This window comes from Armigeres subalbatus, chromosome 3, assembly GCF_024139115.2.
Source record: "Armigeres subalbatus isolate Guangzhou_Male chromosome 3, GZ_Asu_2, whole genome shotgun sequence".
NCBI lineage: Eukaryota > Metazoa > Arthropoda > Insecta > Diptera > Culicidae > Armigeres > Armigeres subalbatus.
This window is the reverse complement of record NC_085141.1, coordinates 294,606,465-294,621,795: the sequence shown is the minus strand read 5'-3', so window position 1 is coordinate 294,621,795 and position 15,331 is coordinate 294,606,465. Positions and strand designations below refer to the sequence as shown.

General features: G+C 41.2%; 1 long non-coding RNA gene across 1 annotated transcript in view; it reads right to left on the bottom strand.

The window, feature by feature from the left end:
• Positions 1–2,173: 2,173 nt before the first annotated feature.
• LOC134220374 (uncharacterized) overlaps positions 2,174–15,331 on the bottom strand; it is a 341,679-nt gene continuing 328,521 nt past the window's right edge. Inside the window, exon 3 of the long non-coding RNA XR_009981880.1 lies at positions 2,174–2,250. This is a non-coding gene — a long non-coding RNA (uncharacterized LOC134220374). The remainder of the gene's footprint in view (positions 2,251–15,331) is intronic.

The following is a 15,331-nucleotide window of genomic DNA, read 5'->3' as shown; positions in this document are numbered from 1 at the left end:
CTCCCCTTTCAAGAGGCTCAGAAGCCTCCTTTCAAGAGGCTCAGAAGCCTCCTTTCAAGAGGCTCAGAAGCCTCCTTCAAGAGGCCTCAGAAGCCTCCTTTCAAGAGAGCTCAGAAGCCTCCTTTCAAGAGGCTCAGAAGCCTCCCTTTCAAGAGGCTCAGAGCCTCCTTTCAAGAGGCTCAGAGCCTCCTTTCAAGAGCTCAGGAAGCCTCCTTTCAAGAGGCTCGGAAGCCTCCTTACAAAAGGCTCAGAAGCCTCCCTTTCAAGAGGCTCAGCCCCCTTTCAAGAGGCTCAGAAGCCTCCTTTCAAGAGGCTCGGAAGCCTCCTTTCAAGAGGCTCGGAAGCCTCCTTTCAAGAGGCTCGGAAGCCTCCTTTCAAGAGGCTCGGAAGCCTCCTTTCAAGAGGCTCGGAAGCCTCCTTTCAAGAGGCTCGGAAGCCTCCTTTCTGGAGGCTCGGAAGCCTCCTTTCAAGAGGCTCGGAAGCCTCCTTTCAAGAGGCTCGGAAGCCTCCTTTCAAGAGGCTCGGAAGCCTCATTCCGAGAGGCTCGGAAGCCTCATTTCGAGAGGCTCGGAAGCCTCATTTCAAGAATAAATCGTAGAACAAGTATTAATCAATCACATGAATTATAAATAAACTTCTATCGATTACCTTTTTCAATTCAAAAAACTATAAACTTGAAATCAGGACTGATTCGGGATAGTGGGTCATTCGTAATAGTGTCCCTTTCAGGGTGATGGCATTCGGGTTAGGAACTCATTCGGGGTAATGGCCTTCGGGGTAATGGCATTATAGGTAATAGAATTATGAGTAGTGTTGTAGAGTCGTTGAAAAGAAAATTGATTAGTGCGCGGTCGAACCTGTTTGGAAGCGCAGAACGACCTCAAGATCCGCGTTATTATGTTCAGCCTTGTGCGACCGAGAATAATAAGTGTGCGATAAGACACGTTTGGAAGCGCAGATCGATCTCGAGGTCAACGTAATTACATCCTGCAGTGCAGAACGGTCTCGAAATTCGCGTTATTTTTCTCTGCTTTGAGCGTTTGCTGAAACGAACCTAGGTGGAAGTGGAAGTGCAGATGACTCGTCGGCTTCTTTGAAAGCGAGCAGGGTTGGGAAAAATCAAATTTTCAAAAAATCGAGGATGATCAAACTCACCCGCGATCTTACTTTTGAATTATCAAGTGATAAAAACTCGCCAGCGATTAAGAATCGTTTGAAAATCTTATCTTGATTTGAAGCACTTACCGTTACATTTTGAACACTTTTTCCTTACCACCATAACGCAAAATAGAAGATATAACGGGACTGTTGACAATTAGATGATTATAGTAAAGATTAATGTTCGAATGAAAATTCTGTGTTTATTATCGTTTGATTACATTATTTGATAAGTTGTCGCCGGCGACAACCCGCCTACTGTTTTCACGTGAAAAGTTTTCACATGAAAATTGCAATCATTATCGTCTGGTAATGATTCAGCACAACACTGAAAGCGAGTACATTTCCCCACCTATTGCTTAATTTTTAGTCACCAGTTTTTACACATTGAGGATGATGTTAGTGTCAGTCCCAAATATCATCTACATATTTGTTACAGCTGGTTTGGCAATAATAAAGTAGCAACCGTGGACGGATCATGCTCATGCTCATACTAAGCATAATTTGATGCTACCATTATGTTAACTGAGGAATGCATATTGAAAACATGTTTCAATATCAATTTTTATTAGATAATAGTTTACATCAAATTTTGTTTTCAATATAATTTCAACAACAGAGTTCAATATCAATTTGCTCTCATTTTGTTAACCGACTTTGCTCGGGTAGAGACCGACAGCAACTGATATGTTATTTCCTAGGGCTGATCGAGTTCATCAATGCATATTTTTCGCTTCATTTCACTGTCATCCGCGATGTGTTTACCGATATTTTACCCTAGCGCTACGCCCATCATGTCGCTATTTTGAACAACATTTTCGGTTATTATCGTTATTCGTCAGCCTACCACGGTATCAGTATGGTTCTTTGAGTTTCCCATAATGTTGTATCGAATTCCGTTCCTTTTCAGTTCTACGATGCGAAAAAACAACAATCGACTTCCGAACCTGTTCGGTTAGGCTGTTGGTTGATTTGTGTATCCAATCTAAACAGCACTAATTTTGTACGTACTTACCCCCGAACTGAAGGCGACGATGATGGAGGACCGCTGCTGTTGCCCATGCGATTGGAATCATTTCCTGGGTGCGGGACCTGAAACCGAAATAACCGATCCAAAGAGAGGAAAAAATGTTACGTTCGAGAGTAAGCTCCACTAATAAAATTTGTTTCACTACCCCCACCATTCATATTTTTGACGATTAACGAATAGATAATAGGGTGTGCGATGCATGAAAAAAATATAATAAGCAATGGAGACATAATTTCTAATAGTCATGTAAGAATATAGATTGGATTGTTTTTGTGGGAATAATAATCAGAAACTGTAACACGTTTCATTACCGTCATCGGGGGTAGCAGTCTAGAGGTCGGATAATATCGGATAATAATCGTTCAAAAAGGTCTCTTATAATAGTTTTCTTGCCCATGAGTGCATTCAACCTATTTTAAGAGCCTACTAAGTAATTGAAACAGTAACCCATTCTCACCTCCATTTGACCTATTGTCACCCCCGACGACGGTAGTCTAATTATTAGACTCTAATATAGTTTTAAGAGTTGATTTTCTTGGTTTGTTGGTTCTTCATAACCTACATCTGTTTAATTTGTGTGTGTGTCAAAAATGAGTTATTGTACGCCCTCGTCATTATAATAACCTATTCCACATTCGAGCCGAGGTATCGGTATCGAATCGCTAAACGGGTGGTAAAGCGCTTATGTGGGGATGTTTATGAAAGGTGAGCCGAACCGTCGTCGGTGATCAATAACCGTTGTTGTTTCGATAAATGTATGTGCCAAAGTTATTAGACCCGTCAGTATATGTAACAAGCCATTAGCAGTAAATTCCGCCGTAAATAGAATCAATATGCGCATTGTGTGGATGATGATGGGCACGAAAACCATCGTATGGTATTACATTGTTGGGCGGCCGCACAAAGTCTCCGGCACTTATGCCCAATCAAGTTCAATGCCTTGAGCCAAAACCGGATCATCAACGCGACGAGGAATCACAAAGAGGCGCAACACAGTGCAGTCTTGTTCTAATTTTCCCCACCTTCTCCACGCGGAACCGAATCAGTTCCCAGCCATCGCACACAACAAACTCCCCCAAGCCTATCGACGTGTATGATCCAACATTGAACAAACAACCTAATCAACCGTGGCATGACAAAGACACAATCTTGCACCGGAATGCCTTAGATTTGCTTAGTTTTGCACTTTCTTCTATGCCGAATGCGGCGGCGGCGGATGAGCGAGCGGTAATTTTCAAAGTGCAAGACCATATAGCCCCATTAGGCCCTTCGTCGCCCGTGCCAATTCCGCCGCCGACCACTTCAAAGGGTATGTGATACTTGAATGAATTTGGGTGAGTTCTTTATCTGAACAGTTTGTTTGAGAAACTACATTTTTGGCCAAAATGAGATTTTTATATATTCTGAATTCTCGTCCAAAAATACGTATTCTGGCAAAAAAATCGAAAAAACCAATTTTGTTCTGAAATGTATGAAATTTTTTTCGTTTGAAGAGCAATTGTGGAGTACCGCCATCGGTGGTGACAATGGGTCTGGGGGTGAGAATGGGTCATCGCTCTCACCGGCAGCCTGGAGGTCGGATAGCAAAATCGTTCAAAAAGGACTCTTATATTTTAGTCTTCTTGCCCTCAGATACATTCATTCTATTCTACAAGCATTCTAAGTAGTTGAAACAGTGACCCATTCTCATCCCCATTTGACCCATTGTCACCCCCGATGACGGTACTGCTTACAGTTTTTGCACTGGAAGTGCCCCAGGATGTTGAGCTTTTCCAAAAACTTTTGATCTGTATCAAAGAAATCGAAAGATTTGATGCCAATTCGTTCTAAAACAGTTTTTTGTTGTTTTCTCAAAATTGTGTAAAATGGATTGATGCATTTTTTTCAAACAAATAATTCATTTGTTTTATTGACCTTTTAACGGGATTGACTAATTACAAGATTTTAAAAACTGATGTGCATATGTTATAGAATGTGAAAGATTTAATTCGAAAAAGGTATTGAAGACAACACGAGACACGAAAAAAGTTGAAAAACTGTTCTGAAAGCAAATCATTGACATCATATGAATTTTTATAAGGACTGGATAAGGATTCTCAATCGCAAGCCTTTCCATTCTCCTATTTTGTATCACTCCCTATACTATTTTTAAGGGGTCTCCAGAAGCCTTGCGTGCAAAGTAGGATTGCCAATCCGGAGATAGCGAGTTCGATTCTCTGTCTGGTCTCGGATGTTTTCGGCTTGGAAACTTCCTCGACACCATGGGCATAGTGCATCCATTATATTGCCGCACAAGTAGAACAAGAAGAAGAAGAAAAAAGGAAGACTTATCAGGTTCTAGCAATCGTTAGCAGGGTTTGAATCCAAGAGAGAATGCGAAAATCCCTCACGTATCATGTATGCACGCTTAAAATCAATAACACAGAGATGTGTTTGCTTCACACAAAACGGACCTAATGCAGAACAACACCAAGATGAGCGACAGTTACACAGGCACAAAAATGCCTCGTACGGTCGTGATAACGGTCCTTTTCAACATGTAAACGTTTGTACAGATTCCTTGTTTCATGAGGAACCAAATACTGTTGAAAATATTGAAATCCATGCTTCAATAAAACCACACGAGCTATTTTGTTGCTGTGTAACTGTCGCTCATCTAGGTGTTGTTCTGCATTAGGTCCGTTTTGTGTGAAGCAAACATATCTCTGTGTTATTGATTTTAAGCGTGTGTACACACTCTAGGATAGAGAATAGGTAGGATAGGTGAGAGACGTTTTTTGGAAGCTGTTAAGATAATGATGTGAATCGGTGGGCTATACCACTAAATGATGAATTTCTTTTAAAAAGCCCTAATTGCGGTGGCACCGGTTCTTATGATGCATTGAAACTTGTTTTGCACAGCTGTGTGAACAAAATATGGTCCCCAACATAAAATGAGCGAGAACAAAGCGTTTTATCAAACTCCTTCGGTGGGGGCTGCCTATCCGAATCAGTTTTTTTTCAACTTGTGTACAAGTACGATAGACTTGTTTTCATGGCTTGTTATTTTTCGAGGAGGTTTTTGCTTCTCTTTTATCGTAGTTCGTTATCTATGTTATCAAACCCTGAGTTAGAATAGGGGAAGGGGGGGGGGGCAATATGCCCTAGCTAAGCAAACACTACTCTATTGTCTTATTTGTAACGCTATTCATGGGTATTTTTACATTATGCATCAGTTAAACAAGATAGCTAGTTGATGCCATTCAAAAATTGTCAAAAATCTCAATCATATTGATAATATTCACATTTCAAAAAAGTGGTGATATTTTGTTGCCGGAAAACTCATGAGGCAAAACGCCTTTCAGCTGGCGGCTCCTAGGGAACAAAGTACCACGCGTCGGCGAATCAGCATTCTAGTATGGATAGTCCGTGGAGACGCAAGTACTTTGTAGGTTATTGCTACTAGGGCGTTTTGCCTCGCCAAAATGTTAGATGTTTCTTCAAAATGTGGAAATTTTCGGTTTTTCCGACCTTCCCATGCACTATTTTGAAACTTTCTTCGCCTATCCTACATAATTTTAGATCTAGTTTTGTTACGGACATATTAATGACGGTAAATATGAGGGAAACCACAAAAGGCGTTTTGCATCGGGGGGGCGTTTTGGGGCCTCTTCCCCTAGATGATTTAAAAGTATAGGGGAGGTGAGGGTAAAATGGACAGGATGGGTAAAACGTTAGCTATTTGGCATTCCATCTTTTTGTTTGTTACAAATCATGAGTGTCTTACTACATTCAAATAATGAAAACTTTTTAATGTGAACTATAGGGCACTGCACGGAAACATCTCTTTCTCTTTCGTTCCTCATAAATTTTGACGTTTACTGGCCTTGTTGTTTTCTAATTTCTTTGCAGCGAGAAAGAGACAAAGCAGTCCGTGTAGTGCCCTATGGCTGTGATGCCATGGTGATGTAATTTTTGATATGCAGTATTTAAGCTTTTAAAACAGAAATAGGCCAAACTAATCCGCATGATCCTCGTGGATCTCAGTCTATTCAAAGATTGTGTATGGGTTGGATTGATAATTTATCTCGAAATTCGATTAGTTTTAGAATTTTTGAAGAAATTGGATAATGGTGCCGCTCAAAGCGCACAAGCCCAAGTCCTGGCGTTAGGTGGGACGCTAAACAGACCTGACACGACGGCCCTCCGACGAGACAGGAGGTTCACGCAGATAATACGACACAATCAGCAACGACCTAGGCGACGAATAAAGGATCACGAATGGAAGCTTGGAACATGGAACTGCAAGTCGCTAGGCTTCGCAGGTTGCGACAGGATAATCTACGATGAATTACATCCCCGCAACTTCGACGTCGTAGCGCTGCAGGAAATCTGCTGGACAGGACAGAAAGTGTGGAAAAGCGGGCATCGAGCGGTTACCTTCTACCAAAACTGTGGCACCACCAACGAGCTGGGAACCGGCTTCATAGTGCTGGGAAAGATGCGCCAACGCGTGATTGGGTGGCAGCCAATCACCGCAAAAATGTACAAGCTGGGGATAAGAGGCCTTTTCTTCAACTATAGCATCTACCCACACGTACTTCCCACACAAAGGGAGACCCGACGACGAGAAAGAAGCGTTCTATGCACAGCTGGAGTAGACATACGATGGATGCCCACTGCGGGACATCAAAATCGTCATCGGTGACATGAACGCTCAGAATCGTTCGAATCTACCAGATCAATCAAGACATTTGCAATATTCTCATCATCGGTATATACCAAATCCGATGAAATAAGCATATGATCCTAATTTCCAATAATATGAGATCCAAGAGACAAGGCACCCAACATTATCTTAAGTCAACATCAAGTTGCACAATGACTATGAGGTTTGTTCGCAAACTGTTTTTGTAGGGCCTTAGAAGCACTGGGTTCACGGACTTGAATGATCAAGTAGTTCAAACATTTCGACTTCCAGGACGTTTTGTGTAACCTAAAAAGTCTGTAGTAGCTTGTATAAATAATAATTGAAGTCATATTAACCCAATGAACCTACTGGGATATTTTATCATACATCATTCATAAGTTGGTTAATTGGATAAATCGAATGATCCGAACTCCAATATAATAATTGGTCTATAATACATTCATTTCTCTATGAGTCGAGGACCATTGACTGAAGCATATTCGAGATGTGGAATAGAAGTTCCTTGGAAAATTATTCCAAAGAACCATCAGAGTGACCGAGAAAATATTTTTAGTTTGGCATCATTGGTTTCCACGAGTCGATATCAAAATAAAATTTCAATGAAGAATTAGAAATTTTGAGAGATGAGCCAGCTCTGGATTGAAACTCTCTTTAGTAGAGCAAAAAATAGAAATTTTCCATAATAAAATAGGAAATTGCCAATAAAGAACAGTAATACACACAATAATAATTAAATTAGCACTTGTAAAACAAAAAATTCAAATATGAAATAAGAATTTTCCATAAAGAAATCAAAATTTTCAACAAAAAAATAAAATTTTCATGAATAAATCAATATTAGCAATGAACAATTTAAAAAAAAATAATTTAATAATTATTTATTTTTAATATTGATGATTCTGAAAACAATTTTGAAATTTCTACAAGAATGCTACTCAAAAGAAACAACAGTAGGAGGTTTTATTTGCATCTCTAAGATTATATTAAGTTTGTGATTCTCTGATAAACTTTTCGTTGTAGGAGTTCAGTTCAGATGCTTCGCTGAGGTTAATATCTAAAAAATTATTTAAAAAACACACTAACACAAAAATAAGAAAAAAATAAAAAATATAGCCAAATGACCACGATAAGCCACATGGGTGGAGGGGGGGGGCGAAAATCTTCAAAACTATGACAACGTGGTTTCTGGATGGCCCCTATGTCTGCGCTCAAAACTCTCAACGGTGTACACCATGCGAAGATGGCTGGAGAGATATTCGATCCGCCATTGGAAGCACCGCAACCGCTGCACTAGGCACGGTACCCCCGGATCAGAGAAACGACTGGTATGACGGCGAATGTGAGCAGTTGGTTGAGGAGAAGAATGCAGCATGGGCGAGATTGCTGCAACACCACAAGAGGGCGAACGAGGCGCGATACAAACGGGCGCGGAACAGACAAAACTCAACTTTTCGGAGTAAAGCGCCAGCAGGAAGATCGAGACCGTGAAGAGACGGAGCAACTGTACCGTGCTAATAACGCACGAAAGTTCTATGAGAAGTTAAACCATTCACGTAAGGGCCACGTGCCACAGCCCGATATGTGTGAGGACATAAACGGGAACGAGCGTGAGGTGATCCAAAGGTGACGGCAGTACTACGAAGAGCACCGAAATGGCGATGTGGCAGGCAACGGTGGCGGTATGATAATGAACCTAGGAACACGCGCAGGAGGAGATCGGCCGACTGAAAAACAACAAATCCCCTTGAGTTGACCAACTACCAGGAGAGTTGTTTAAACACGGTGGTGAGGCACTGGCTAGAGCGCTGCACTGGGTCATTACCAATGTTTGGGAGGATAAGGTTCTGCCGCAGGATTGGATGGAAGGTGTCGTGTGCCCCATCTTCAAAAAGAGCGATAAGCTGGATTGTAGCAACTACTGCGCAATCACATTGCTGAACGCCGCCTACAAGGTACTCTCCCAAATGTTATGCCGCCGACAAACGCCAATTGCAATAGAATTCGTGGGGCAGTACCAGGTGGGTTTCATGGGCGAACGCTCCACCACGGACCAGGCGTTCGTTATTCGCCAAGTACTGCTGAAATGCCGCGAATACAACGTGCCCACACATCATCTATTCATCGAATTCAAAGCCGCATATGATACAATCGATCGGGACCAGCTATGGCAGCTAATGAACGAACACGGATTTCCGGATAAACTGACACGGTTGATCAAGGCGACGATGGATCGGGTGATGTGCGTAGTTCGAGTTTCAGGGGCATTCTCGAGTCCCTTCAAAACCCGCAGAGGGTTACGGCAAGGTGATGGTCTTTCGTGTTTTACAACACTTTGGCAGTGGTAATACGAAGATCAGGGATTAATACGAGTGGTACAATTTTCAATAAGTCCGTCCAGCTATTTGGCTTCGCCGACGACATAGATATTATGGCACGTAACTTTGAGAAGATGAAGGAAGCCTACATCAGACTGAAAAGGGAAGCCAAGCGGATCGGACTAGTCATCAACACGTCGAAGACGAAGTACATGATAGGAAGAGGTTCAAAAGAAGACAATGTGAGCCACCCACCACGAGTTTGCATCGGTGGTGATGAAATCGAGGTCGTAGAAGAATGTGTGTACTTGGGCTCACTGGGGACTGCCGAAAGAGAAATTCGGAGACGCATAGTGGCTGGAAATCGTACGTACTTTACACTCCACAAAACGCTCCGATCGAATAGAGTTCGCCGCCGTACCAAACTGACAATCTACAAAACGCTCATTAGACCGGAAGTCCTTTACAGACACGAGACCTGGACGATGCTTGTGGAGGACCAACGCGCACTGGGAGTTTTTGAAAGGAAAGTGCTGCGTACCATCTATGGTGGGGTGCAGATGGCGGACGGTACGTGGAGGAGGCGAATGAACCACGAGTTGCATCAGCTGTTGGAAGAACCGTCGTCGTTCACACCGCGGAAATCGGATGACTGCGGTGTGCCGGGCACGTAGCCAGAATGTCGGACAGTAACCCGGTTAAAATGGTTCTCGACAACGGTCCAACGGGCACAAGAAGGCGAGATGCGCAGCGGGCGAGGTGGATCGATCAATTGGAAGATGACCCTCCGTAGACTGCGTGGTTGGCGATGTGTAGAAGACTGGAGAATGGAGAAGACTCTTATATACCGCACAGGCCACTTCGCCACTCTGGTCAACAGGCTGCAATCAATTTGTGAAATTCTTGGCTTCTGTCAAAATCGTATATCAACTTTAATCGCGTAATCTATTAACCCCATCGTTAAAGTATCGAACTCCGATAATAATGCTTGTATTTTCTCGCTCTAAGTGATAATTAAGAATAGTTTTTTGCGTCCGGAGGGAGAAACAGTTTTTAAGCTGACATATTGATTGCACACCGCCGATCAATGTGACCAACAAATTACAAAAAGGACACATCCTTGAAACGAACTCCTTAACTTAAACTAGCATCTACTGAAAATCGCCGGAAAAATCGTTCTGTGGTCGTCGTTGTTGGTGTCCTGCTGAATTGCGCAGCTGGTTCATGGAGAAGAATCAAACAGACACTTTAATTTGGTGAGAAAGTTTCAATTGTTTCCTTTAACCCTCTAAGACCCAAATGTCCGTATCCGCTCAAAACCATTTTGTACTCCTTTACTAACCACAAATATTCCACTCAACTAAGTAATACGAATTTGAATACTAAAAAATAAAAATAAAACCACATCACAAAAAAAAACATTCATAAAAATTGCTATGATACTTTAATTAAGCTTCAATTTACTTTGAAATAGTACACATTGATTGACTTCAATGTCAAAAAAATGAATTATGAATTTTAATTATTTGAATACTAAAACATCAGTCGAAAGTAGATCTTGAGAATTAGAGAGTTAATTGTATTATATTTTTGATACCTCATCTGTATTATATTTTTGTTACCTCATATATTGCAAACTAAATACGTTCAGGGCATCGTTTGCTACTATTGCCGCGGATATTGTGGGAATCCCAGTACGAATAAGGGCGTCCTTGTGATGTTTTGCTGTACCTGTTATCAAATATTATATTATTAAATCATTCAACCTAATAGTGTAGAAATGCCAAATCAAATGACCGAATGTAAAAAATAAGGGCGGGACCTACTGCCATTCATAAATAAAGTTTCCAATAAACTAAAGTAATCTCCCAACTCTCATCTCCATATCATGATATTGAAACGTAATAAGTTTTTTTGTTTTAATATGTTTATTTCATTATTCAATATATTTCTTCTTCATAGATGTGAACGTCGTGGTAATTCCTATGGTTTCAGCAGTTCTCCCAAAATTACCATAAAGATGAATGCTTTAGAAACCATTCGTCGGGTGCGCATATGTAGACAAATTTCGCCAAAGACTTTATGCACGCCAGAAAAGCAAAAAACACGGTTTACAGATTTTCTTTAATGAAGAAAACAAGGTTATTTTTACAATACATACCGTTATTTTCCCTAACTTCTAGCAGCAAAATCAGCGTTGGGACATCGTTTAGGCCTTGGTTTAGGCTACAGATTTTTTGACGCTTACTCTGAAATTGGTAATGATACATATTGGTCTATGATATTACATACCTTTTAGTTCTGTAAAATGATAGCTGCCATGATTTTATCTTCCAATATATTAATGCATGCTATGCCTACATTCCGCGTAATCCAAAATAGCATGCTGAAAATTGACAGTTCAAATCAATATTAATTGACCTAGTAAACAATAAAAACGCAGAGCTTACTTGATTATTTCTCAAATAATAGTTCGACTTTGAATCGCAAGTTGGCGCTGCTGTCGAAAAGTCTGTTCGCTAACATGTAGTGTGGGATTTGGAGGAGTCGACTATCTTGTACTTAAATATCTTTGCTGTTATGGTTAGCTAGTGCATCCCCATCCCCTACACTCCCTGAAGACACCCTTCTTGCTTCAACAGTGATTCCTTTTTACAGCACTAGTCTTCATAACGAAAAGGGCACCATTACGGAGCATGAGATATGATTAAATTATTCATAGTACTGCTTGACCAACACCCCCAGCTGGGTGAGGGATAGAGGATGACACACACACACACAAGTATCGAACTCCGATAATAATTGAGTTGATTCATCTTTATCGCAGTAAGCATTGAACACAATTATCTTTTGAAATCTGTATTATCTGGCCTTTCTAAAATATAAACTTTACCCCTGAACATTGAATAAAATCGTTTTTAAATCAAAAATAAGTTTTCTAAGGAAACATAAAAAAATCCCGGGATCCCGGGATTTCCCGGGATATACGTACAAGTTCATCCCGAACCGCGGGACAACGAAAATGGCCGGGAAATGGAAACTCTATGCCCCACCATTTTATTTATTTATTAATTTTTCGTCAACCGTCGTAGACTAGTACATATAAATATACATAATTTTCATTTCTTAATGCTAATATACATAAATTGTGAAGTATTTACCATATATTTATAATAACAAATTAACTAGAGATTAAATAGTACAGATAAAAAATGTTATATCTTTTGTCTTATGTGTTGCGATTTCGAATTCTATTAAAATATGTTTTAAGATTCTGCCGAGACATTGTAAAGTCGATAGCTTCGCAGTGTTGATTGTAAATGTTCATTATTCGATTCAAAGGTCCAAATTTGGCATAATTTGTTCGATGATAGTTTGTTATAAATAAGGTGCGATTACAGAAGTTGCCTTGAAGGAATATAAAAGTTTAATTTTGATAAGATTTCAGGTGAATCAACACGTTGCGAAACGATATCATTTACGAAGGAAACCATTGCTATTTCACGCCGCTCTTTCAAAGTCTGTATGTCAATAAGCATGCAGCGTGCTTTGTATGATGGGAGTGGAAATGATGTCCAGCCTAATTTACGAAGAGCAAATAGTAAAAATTGCTTTTGTACAGATTCTAATCTCTCTTCGTGCGTGATTGAGAAAGGAGACCATACAATACTGCAATATTCCATTATTGATCTAACATAAGCTACATAAAGTGTTTTAATTGTATATGGGTCATGAAAGTTATAGCAGAAACGCTTTATGAACCCTAGCATGTTATTAGCCCTGTGAATGATTGTGTTGTAGTGGTCTACGAAAGAAAGTTTAGAGTCTAAGATTACTCCTAAGTCCCTTACTCTTTCACATTTTTCCACATTCTGATTTCCTAATGCGATTGAAATGTTTGGTATTGTTCTTTTTCTGCTAAATGATATTAAGTTGCATTTCTTTACATTCAGTTCTAATAGGTGCGGTAAGACGCGCGGCTACAAAGCAAGACCATGCTGAGGGTGGCTGGGTTCGATTCCCGGTGCCGGTCTAGGCAATTTTCGGATTGGAAATTGTCTCGACTTCCCTGGGCATAAAAGTATCATCGTGCTAGCCTCATGATATACGAATGCAAAAATGGTAACCTGGCTTAGAAACCTCGCAGTTAATAACTGTGGCAGTGCTTAATGAACACTAAGCTGTGAGGCGGCTCTGTCCCAGTGTGGGGATGTAATGCCAATAAGAAGAAGAAGAAGGCTTTTCTTGCACCATATGTAGAATTTGTCTATTTCATTGCGGAATACATTGATGTCGACTTCATTTCTTATTTCCATAAAGAGCTTCATATCATCGGCATAAATTAACACTTTAATGTTTTTCAGAATGAAGGAAATGTCGTTTACGTACAAGATAAAAAGAAGAGGGCCCAAATGAGAGCCTTGAGGGACTCCCGAAGTGACTTGAATTGGTTTTGATTTGTATCCATTAAATTTGATAATTTGTTGGCGGTCAGTTAGGTATGATTCAAGCCATTTCAGGAGTCGTGGTTCAATTCCAATTTTGTGTAGTTTAAAAAGCAGCATCGGTATATCAATGCGATCGACAGCCTGACTACCAAACTCCGGTTAGTCTTCGATGCCTCGTGTGCTACCAGTCCCGTCGTCCAAGATGACTTAGTGTCGATTATCTTACGCTTCCGGATGTCTCGGTACGCGATTGTGTCGGACATCGAAAAAATGTACCGGCCTTCACCATTGAACCGGTGGTTTCAGAAGATACTCTGGCGGAATTCTCCATCCGAACCAATACGCACATTCCAATTTTCCATCGTGACGTAAGGACGTCTTATGGAACTCGCCAAGATCGGAAAAAAATCTTACCTACAAGCTGCGGGGACAGTTGCCAAGAACTTTTACATGGATGACCTTTTAACTGGCGTCAACGAAATCCCGGAAGGTCAACAGTTAAGTATTCAGATGTTGGATCTCCTCCGATCAGCTGGACTTTGCCTTCTCGCTCCACTGCCACCCAATATACGAAACGAAAGAACAATTTTCGATTTGGAATCCTCGGCTCCGATCAAAACACTTGGGTTGAAATGGCAGACAACCACTGACGAATTTTACTTCGACGTTCCCGAAAGGAACGAATCTTCCATTATCATCAAACGGATTGCGCTACCGGACGCGGCTAAACTTTTTGATCCGTTGAGATTAGTTGGTCATGCAAGCCAGAATTTTCCTCCAGGATGTCTGGAGAAACTAAAAGGGATGGGATGAAACCTTGGGCGATGAATTACTACAAAGGTGGCACGAATTTCGGGTAAACCTTCTCACCCTCCCTGCTTCGCTGGGTATTTACTGTCGTCGAACCCTCATCGATCCAAATTCACGGATTTTGTGATGCTTCAATAAAAGCATACGGTGCTTGCATTTATGCCCGTGTGGTAGCCAACGACGGCACTATCAGCGTGAATCTCTTGACGGCAAAATCTAAAGTGGTTCATCTCGCAGATTCTCGGAAGAAGAAAAGAGTCTGTTTACCTCGTCTAGAACTTTCAGCGGCATTACTCCTCGCCCATCTGTTCCAGAAAGTGCAAGCTACAATCGAAGATCAAACGTTTTTCTCGTCGGACTCCACCATAGTCTTGCAATGGTTATCCGCTACTCCATCCCGTTGAAAACCCTGCGTTGTCAATCGGGTGTCGGAAATTCAACATGCAACTGTTGATGGACGATGGGCACCCAGTGGACATAATTTCGCGGGGAATGGACCCCGAACAACTGAAGGCCACCAACTCGTGGTGGCACGAGCCAGATTGGTTGGCGAAAAAGTCACGGTTTTGGCTTCCCGTGGCTCACACCTATGACGAAAACTTTAACCCTGAAGAACTCGAAGAACGGAAAGTCGCTCTCGCTATGCAATCCGTACCTCCAAATCTTATTTTCACGCTTGTACGAGGAACAATAATGCTCTGCTGCGAATAGTTACATGGATAAAAAGGTTCCAATTCAACTTGAATCCCAATAACCGAACACTACGGCGCTCGGGTGGTCTATCTACTGTGGAAATGAACGATGCCTTGCGATGCCTCGTTCGAATCACTCAACGAGAATCGTTCCAGAATGATTTTGCTTCGGTGTCCAACTTTGGACA